We start from the raw sequence: 9,423 nt of genomic DNA on the forward strand, positions 1-9,423 counted from the left end.
GCAATGCAGGGGAGTTGGTTTCAGTCCTTTGTCAGGAGCCCAGAGCCCACTTAAGCCTCAGTGCCACAACCATTGAGTCTGACCACTCCATATAAGAGAGTCCATGCAACCCAACAAAAGATCTCACTTGACACAGTGTAGATCCTGAGTGCCACAGCTAAGACCCAACAAAGCCAAATTAAAAAAAAAATCAAAAAGTAATGTCTATTTCATGGAGTTATTGTTTATGTGAAAGTTCTTGTTGCAATTTTTGATGCAGAAGGGATGTTCAATAAGTGGAGGTTATTATAGCAAGGTATTTTACCTGAATATTAAATTAATTGCCCTTGCTATGGTCTGAATGTTCATGATAAAGGAATGAAAATGGAATTCTTGAGGTTATAGCTTAAAGGCCACTGGTGCTGGCATAAAGAGCACAGTTTTCAAGAAAACTTAATCAACTGAGTTTTCCTCCAGAGAAGAGAGACTGAAACCCAAGTCAGAGGAGAGCAAAGGTCTGGGGACAAGAGGCAGAGAGTGGGAATCCCTGTCCCCCGTGGTCACCATCCTCAACCTCCCAGGCAAGGAAAACATAGGGAGGATACAGGACAGATGATGCCTTAAGGCCTCCTGCTAGAAGCCAGGTGAGTTGGCCGCTTTGTAGAGGAGACTCCCATACCATCATCTTGTGTTACAAGTAAAAACCTGATTTCCCACTTGGGGTCTGGAAAATTCAGAAAGTGGGAGGCAGCAGGCTTACAGAGTCTGTGAGCCAGGATGAGAGAATGCCATAGAGGGAGATGAAGTATGTGCCATCCAGCTGGGGAGCAGATGAGAACCCAGTTACATCCTTCCTTAAAAATTCCACAGCAGAGTTGATTTTAAAAACAGAATACATTTTTAAAAAATATTTGCCCAGAAATGTGGAAACCAGACTTTTGCCAAAGTTTAAGAAACAACACTAGGAAGATAAATAAGAACTCTTCCTAAATCTAGATCATCTGCTTTAGATCTATCAGATCAGATCAGTCGCTCAGTCGTGTCCGACTCTTTGCAACCCCATGAATCACAGCACGCCAGGCCTCCCTGTCCATCACCAACTCCTGGAGTTCACTGAGACTCACGTCCATCGAAGTTAGTGATGCCATCCAGCCATCTCATTCTCTGTCATGCCCTTCTCCTCCTGCCCCCAATCCCTCCCAGCATCAGAGTCTTTTCCAATGAGTCAACTCTTTGCATGAGGTGGCCAAAGTACTGGAGTTTCAGCTTTAGCATCATTCCTGCCAAGGAAACCCCAGGGCTGATCTCCTTCAGAATGGACTGGTTGGATCTCCTTGCAGTCCAAGGGACTCTCAAGACTCTTCTCCAACACCACAGTTCAAAAGCATCAATTCTTCGGCGCTCAGCCTTCTTCACAGTCCAACTCTCACATCCATACATGACCACAGGAAAACCATAGCCTTGACTAGACAGAACCTTAGTTGGTAAAGTAATGTCTCTGCTTTTGAATATGCTATCTAGGTTGGCCATAACTTTCCTTCCAAGGAGTAAGCGTCTTTTAATTTCATGGCTGTAGTCACAATCTGTAGTGATTTTGGAGCCCAGAAAATAAAGTCTGACACTGTTTTCACTGTTTCCCCATTTATTCCCCATGAAGTGGTGGGACCAGATGCCATGATCTTAGTTTTCTGCATGTTGAGCTTTAAGCCAACTTTTTAACTCTCCTCTTTCACTTTCATCAACAGGCTTTTTAGTTCCTCTTCACTTTCTGCCATAAGGGTGATGTCATCTGCATATCTGAGGTTATTGATATTTCTCTTGGCAATCTTGATTCCAGCTTGTGCTTCTTCCAGCCTAGCGTTTCTCATGATGTACTCTGCATATAAGTTAAATAAACTGGATGACAATATACAGCCTTGACGAACTCCTCTTTCTATTTGGAACCAATCTGTTGTTACATGTCCAGTTCTAACTGTTGCTTCCTGACCTGCATACAAATTTCTCAAGAGGCAGATCAGGTGGTCTGGTATTCCCATCTCTTTCAGATTTTTCCACAGTTTATTGTGATCCACACAGTCAAAGCCTTTGGCATAGTCAATAAAGCAGAAATAGATGTTTTCTGGAACTCTCTTGCTTTTTCCGTGATCCAGTGGATGTTGGAAATTTGATCTCTGGTTCCTCTGCCTTTTCTAAAACCAGCTTGAACATCAGGAAGTTCATGGTTCATGTATTGCTCAAGCCTGGCTTGGAGAATTTTGAGCATTACTTTACTAGTGTGTGAGATGAGTGCAATTGTACGGTAGTTTGAGCATTCTTTGGCATTGCCTTTCTTTGGGAGTGGAATGAAAATTGACCTTTCCAGTCCTGTGGCCACTGCTGAGTTTTCCATATTTGCTGGCATATTTAGTGCAGCACTTTCACAGCATCATCTTTCAGGATTTGGAATAGCTCAACTGGAATTCCATCACTTCCACTAGCTTTGTTCGTAGTGATGCTTTCTAAAGCCCACTTGACTTCACATTCCAGAATGTCTGGCTCTAGGTCAGTGATCACACCATCGTGATTATCTGGGTCGTGAAGATCTTTTTGTACAGTTCTTCTGTGTATTCTTGCCATCTCTTCTTAATATCTTCTGTTTCTGGGTTAGGTCCATACCATTTCTGTCCTTTTTTGAGCTCATCTTTTGCATGAAATGTTCCTTTGGTAGCTCTGATTTTCTTGAAGAAATCCCTAGTCTTTCCCATTCTGTTGTTTTCCTCTATTTCTTTGCATTGATGGCTAAAGAAGGCTTTCTTATCTCTTCTTACTATTCTTTGGAACTCTGCATTCAGACGTTTATATCTTTCCCTTTTCTCCTTTGTTTTTCACTTCTCTTCTTTTCACAGCTATTTGTAAGGCCTCCCCAGACAACCATTTTGCTTTTTTGCATTTCTTTTCTATGGGAATGATCTTGATCCCTGTCTCCTGTACAATGTCACAAACCTCATTCCATAGTTCCTCAGCACTCTGTCTATCAGATCTAGGCCCTTAAATCTATTTCTCACTTCCACTGTATAATCATAAGGGATTAGATTTAGGTCATACCTGAATGGTCTCGTGGTTTTCCCTACTTTCTTCATTTTCAGTCTGAGTTAGATCTATAATCCCTATTCTTCATCCTCTATGTTACAAGTGGTGTGGGAAAAGGAAATATCTCGTCCTGGAAGAAGTGGGAGTACCAGGAAACAGCTTCTAGGTGAGGGTCCTTGGCTTTATGCAGGAAAGAATTGAAGAGTGAGCTGAAGTAGAGAGAAAATGGACTTATTCAGGTAGACACACACTCCATACTAAGAATGTGGACCCTCTCAAAAGGCAAGAGGACCCAGGGTATGGGGTTGTGAGTTGCTATGGGCTGGATAATTTCATATGATAATGAGTGGGAGGAATATTCTTGCTATTCCAGGGAAGAGATGGGGATTTTCAAGAACTGAACCACTGCACACTTTTGAAATGGAGCAGGACCCTATGGTCCTTGCCCCCCATGTCCTCTGCCTGCCTTTTGTCTGTGGAAAATCTTTAGCCAAAGAATAAATTTAATCCCAGAAGTGAGAACATGCAGAAACAAAGGAAAACAGTTAATAATATAGTCATTAAGCATAGTCAAGGACCTCTTAATTCCTTCTCAAGGGCTATAGATAATATTCTGAGCCATATCCTGTGAGCTGTCTTATAGGTACTGAAAACCCCACCAGGTAAAGAACTACATAATGACCAGACTGTAGCCATGACATAAACTGCCACAGTTCTGAGAACTGACCTCGAGAAATGGGAACAAACCAACCCTGGAACTGAAGAGTAACTGTACTTAAAACAATTAAGATGACACTGGTCAGACCACCAATGACCAATTTCAAGATGACTGTCAGCATTGACTCTGCTGTTTCTACACGTAACCCTCTCCCTCTGTCTTTAAAAGTTCTTGTCCATTCATTGTCAAGGGAGGAGGAGTCAGCCTTTGTAGAGGTGCCCACCCTCCCCCCACCCACCACATACTGGCATCCAAAATAAAGTAAATGTTCCTTTCCACCAACCTGGCCTCTTTATTGGCTTTTGAGTGGTGAACAGCCAGACCCTCCTCTTTGGTATCACTGTTTGGCCTTCTATGGTCAGCCTTGGAACTATCACAGCACCAGTCATGGCACGAGGGGAATGAATTTTAGTGTTATAATGAAGGTGTAATGAGTTAGAGGTCAGAGACCAGACCATGCTCAACACCATCTTGATTTTAGCTGGTTCAAGCCAGTTTTTGTGAGATCCTGTTTTTCTCAATATGTGTATCCCCTTCTTTCCTGTCTCACAAGCATAGAAACACTGTTTCCACAGTGATGAGGCCTTCTTAGCCTGTCATCTGGGAGTCCAGACCTGGTTCTCTGTGTACCCTGATGCCTAGGTCCTTCCCTTTCCTATTTAACTAATACCAGGTTGTCTTCCTCAGATGAAGGGCACCACAGACTCCCACTTATTTCAGAAGCAACATCAAGCCCCAGCCAAGAGGGAGTTACCTTAAAAAACAAACAAAACTTATTATATCAATACCTTCCCTTTTGGATCTTCAGGCATAGAGGAGAAATTGGTCTCTTTCTCTTCATCAAGATTATCTCCACAGGTAACAAAGGAAACAGTCATTAAAGGTAAGGTGGGGCCCTTAATATTCAGGAGGCTGGGCTGTGATGGAACAGTCACCAACAAAGCCCATCAACAATTCCCTGGGAGTAAAAGTAGAATCTAGGTAATAAAATAGAGTGTTACCTTTTATCTCTCCCTTTGTGCTGAGTCAAGTTTCACTTGCTCACAGGGTGCCTCTGCAGAGGCCTCTCACCCGGACCTTCAGACAAGACTCCCTGGTGCAAAATAGCTCTGCTAACACCTCAGCTCCGATGGCTGTGTGTAGAGTCGATGCACCCAGCACTGTGATTCAAGATGGGGGCAAGGGGGGGTCGTGTGCAGAAATGCTGACCCCAGTACTGCGATCTGGAGCCATGGGGAGCATAGCTGAGCCTGTTCTGTGAGAACCCACCCATCCCCAGCTGACAGGAATCATACACAGCAGTCCCAGTGGTGCTTTTAGGACAGAGTGTGTCCTCTAGAGAACATTCTGTTGGCACAAGCCACACCTGGCAGAGGGGCTTCCCAGGTGGCTCAGTGGTAAAAACCGGCCTGCCAGTGCAGGAGACTCATGTTGATCCCTGGGTCAGGCAGATTCCTGGAGCTGAAAATGGCAACCTGCTCAAATATTCTTGCTGGAAAATCCCATTGACAGAGGACCCTGGTGGGCTGCAGTCCATGGGGCCACAAAGAGTCAGATGTGACTGAGTGACTGAGCACACACACACACCTGGCAGAAGGAACACCCATCCCACCCCTCACCTTTGAGGTCTGACTGGGAGGGATAGTAACAAAATAGGAAGAAATCAAACCAGCCGGTTTTCCTGGTAGTTCAGATGGTAAAGAATCCACCTGCAATGCAGGAGACCTGGATTAGATCCCTGGGTTGGGAAGATTCCCTGGAGAAGGGAATGGCTCCAGTAATCTTGCCTGGAAAATTCCATGGAAATCTGGTGGTCTATAGTTCATGGGGTTACAAAGAGTCAGACACAATTGAGCGACTTACACTTTTTACACTTTCCAGCAATGAAAGCAGCTGCCATTTGGGGAGACATGAGATTTTGCCTCCAACAGTGGTTGTCAGTTGGCTGAAGGGTGGAATCACCTGTGGGTTTTTAAAAGTATTGACTCCTGCCTCCCCTCTCCCAGGATTCTGATTTAACTGAGATGAGGCTTCAGTCCTGGGATTTTACAGAGGTCCCCTGGTGATTCAAATTTGTAGCCAGCTCTACAAACCACTGCTGCTGCTGCTGCTAAGTCACTGGCCTTTGCCATATTGAGGATATAAACAACTGTAGCTGGATGAAGAAACAGAGTAAACAGATGGAGTGATTCTGCAGGAGCAGGAGTGTGCGTTTCTGTGTATAAGGTGTAGATGAGGTGGGTGAGGTGGGGGCCTATGACCCCTTTTTGCCCCGTGTGAGGCCTTCCTGACCCCTCTTTCCAGGGCCTTGGGACGCTGCTCACCTGGACACGTGGATTCTGCTGCCCCCTTCTGGTTATTTTCAGTGTGGCACAGTTTTCCCTGGAGGTTTCACATAATCCCGCCTTGCTGCTGCTGCTGCTAAGTCGCATCAGTCGTGTTCGCCTCTGTGCGACCCCATAGACGGCAGACTACCAGGCTCCGCCTTCCTGGGATTCTCCAAGCAAGAGTACTGGAGTGGTTTGCCATTGCCTTCTCCGATCCCCTCCTTAGGTTAGCACAAACCTATGAGCACCTCATCTACACACTGCACACAGAAACGCACACTCCTGTTCCTGAAGAATCACTGGGTTTACCCTGTTTCCTCATTCAGTTTTTTATATCCTTAGTATGTGCTTAGTTCAGCACAACCTATGAGCTTGCTAGGAAGGAAACCCTGGGAACTGTAACAGGATGAGCAGCTCCGCAGTACCTTCAGGAGCTGTTCCTATGCAGGGAAGCTCAGGGAGCTCCAGGCCACTGGCCAAGCACAGGTCTGGCACATGCCTGTGACTGGAGCATTCATGTACTTGGAGTCTGGGGTGTGTGTGTGTTCAGTCGTGACGACTCTCTGTGACCCCGTGGACAGAGGATGGGATTTCCCAGGCAGGAATACTTGGAGTGGGTTGCCATTTCATCCTCCAGGGGCTGTTCCCCTACCTGCGTCTCTTAGATCTCCTGCATTGGCAGGCAGATGCTTTACCACTAGCGCCCCCTGGGGGTTTGAGGAAACTGGTCTTATTGTCCAGTGACAGGTGCTTCCCAGGTTCAGTGGTAAAGAATCCACCTGCCAATGCAGGAGACACAGGAGACGTGAGTTGGAGCCCTGGGTCCGGAAGACTCCCTGGAGGATGAAATGGCAACCCACTCCAGTATTCTTGCCTGAAAAATCCCATGGACAGATGAGCCTGGTGGGCTACAGTCACAAGGTCGCAAAGAGTCACTCATGACTCAGCACAGCCAGTGACAAGTGCCTATGATATCGAGCATCCGAAAGTGCAGAGATGTAAGCCAAAGAGCGTCCCAATAAACAGCAGATGCCCCTTATTCTGCTTCATGTGGCAGGATGTGTCTTTACTTTATCACGTTTAATTTTAATGCAAGCTCAGAGGGTATTAGGACCCCTATCTTACAGACAAGGAAACAAGCCTACAGAGCTTAAGGACCTTGATCAACGTCATACAACTCCTAACTAACAGATGCAGCCTCTGTCCCAGCTCCTCCCATGTCCCATGGGACCAGGAGGTCTCCCTGCCCAAAGACCTGCTCAGCAGCTTCAGCCTGACTCTCTGGGTGGGTCCGTGTGGTCCCTCCAGGTGCTCGCAGCCCCTTTGCTCCTATTGCCCCTGACTCAGGTCCTTCCTTCTTCAGGGCAGCCCTAGAGCCCCACGGTTGGCAGGAGGACACCCTTGCTCCTTTCTGGCATCTTCTCCCTGCAGCCAGCTCCCGGGGGTGGGGTCAGGCCAGGTTGTGAGGAGAATCAGGAGAGAAGCAGGAAGGTGTGAGCTCCTGGTCAGCACATTCCTCTGACCTGGGACCTCCCTCTTCTCCTGATGCTTCCTACCCCTCGGGGCAGCTCTTCTCCATGCCCCTCCCCACTCCATTACAAGTCCTCCTGTAGCTCTGCTGTGGATCAGAGTCACTGGGGAGGGGTCAGAATAATATTCTGATTCAGGGGTCACACAAGTGGGCCCTGCAAATTTGAATTTTTATAAAACAGCCTAGTGGGTTGGGATGCAGGGGGTCTCTGAACACACTTTGAGAAGCATTTAACAGACCTGTCACTCACATCTTTGAGCCCTGAGTAGAGAATGAAGCACATCCTATACGTTTAAATATTTTAAAGTTATAAATCAAGCGAACACACTGTCAAGTACACCTTCGTAACCACCTGGCAGACTGGAGTTCCTGGACCCTGGAGTTTGGAGCCAGAAGGCAGGACAGCAGAGGGAGGGGCCGACCCAGTCCCCAGCCCTCCCCCTACTCTTCCCACCTCTGGTTCTGACCCTCTTTGTGCCCTGAGGAATCTGCTGCTCAAGCAAGAGCATCACAGCCTTCAAGTTCAAGCTCAGGCCGCCTCTTCCCACCCATAAACAGCTGAATCTTGACCTCCTGTTGGGCTGGGGCATGGGTCCCAGGAGGAGGCGGGCACAAGCGCTGGGAGCAGGGATTCTAGGGTCCAGGTGCTCAGACCACGGCCTGGAGGGGCGGGGCTCCAGATGGCCACGCCCCTGGTCATCTCTGCCTGCACCTGGGGAGGGTGCAACCACAGGAATACAGAGCAGGGCGTCTAAACCATCTCTTCTCTAACTGTACTGTGAGCAGGACTCCCTGGGATCTGGAGATTCTGAGTCAGTGGGTCTGGGGTAGAAACAAGATTCCATGTTCGTAACAGCCTCCCCAGGCCAGGCCAGGCCAAGAATGCTGGTCCATGCTTCAATAGCAGAGCCCTAGGGCAGGGTGGGCAGAGTTTTCCTGTAAACAGGAAGTCAAAACATTTCCAGGCTTTTCGGGCCATATGGTGTCTGCTCAGAAAAACATCTACTACTTTATTGACCACACCAATGCCTTTGACTGTGGATCACAACAAACTGTGGACAGTTCTTAAAGATGTGAGTACCAGACCACCTTACCTGTCTCCTGAGAAACCTACACGCAGGTTAAGAAGCAAGAGTTAGAACCAGACATGGAACCACTGCCTGGGTCAAAATTGGGAAAGAGGAAAGAAAAGGCTGTACACTGTCACCCTGTTTATTTAACTTATATGAAAAACAATGTATGTATATGTATAACTGAATCACTGCTGAATAGCAGAAATTAACACAACATTGTAAATCAGCTATGCTTAAATAAAATAAATTTTTAAAGAAGCAAGAAAAAAATTCCAAGGGTATCAGTAGGTTCATTATTAGTAATGTTTACTCTGCTTAGCCTGGTGTTTGCCAGAGTTTTCCACTTTAAAAATGCAACTCTTCCCTAAAGAATTAATCAAGGAAGATACTTAGAGTCTATGAAAATGCCATGCCTCCCCCAACTCCCGAACATTCATGGTATATTCAGCCAATGATGAATTTTGTCTGAATTGTTTATGATGGCTGCCATATGATACTTTTCTGTCAGCCTGTCTACATTTGTGACTTGGTATTCTATTGCAAAAAAGAGCTTACCCTTCCTCCTATTTTATGTTTTATCAGAATCAGTATAAACTCATGGATTTATAAATATTTTATAGTTGTAAAAGATAGGGTTTAAAAACCTTCAGTCCTCTGTTTATCATTACCTACTTATAATATTTCTAATGTAATATAAATTCCATCTCAGAGACTCATTTTTTGTCT

The sequence above is a fragment of the Bos mutus genome, unplaced genomic scaffold, assembly GCF_027580195.1.
Source record: "Bos mutus isolate GX-2022 unplaced genomic scaffold, NWIPB_WYAK_1.1 CTG261, whole genome shotgun sequence".
NCBI classification, from domain to species: domain Eukaryota; kingdom Metazoa; phylum Chordata; class Mammalia; order Artiodactyla; family Bovidae; genus Bos; species Bos mutus.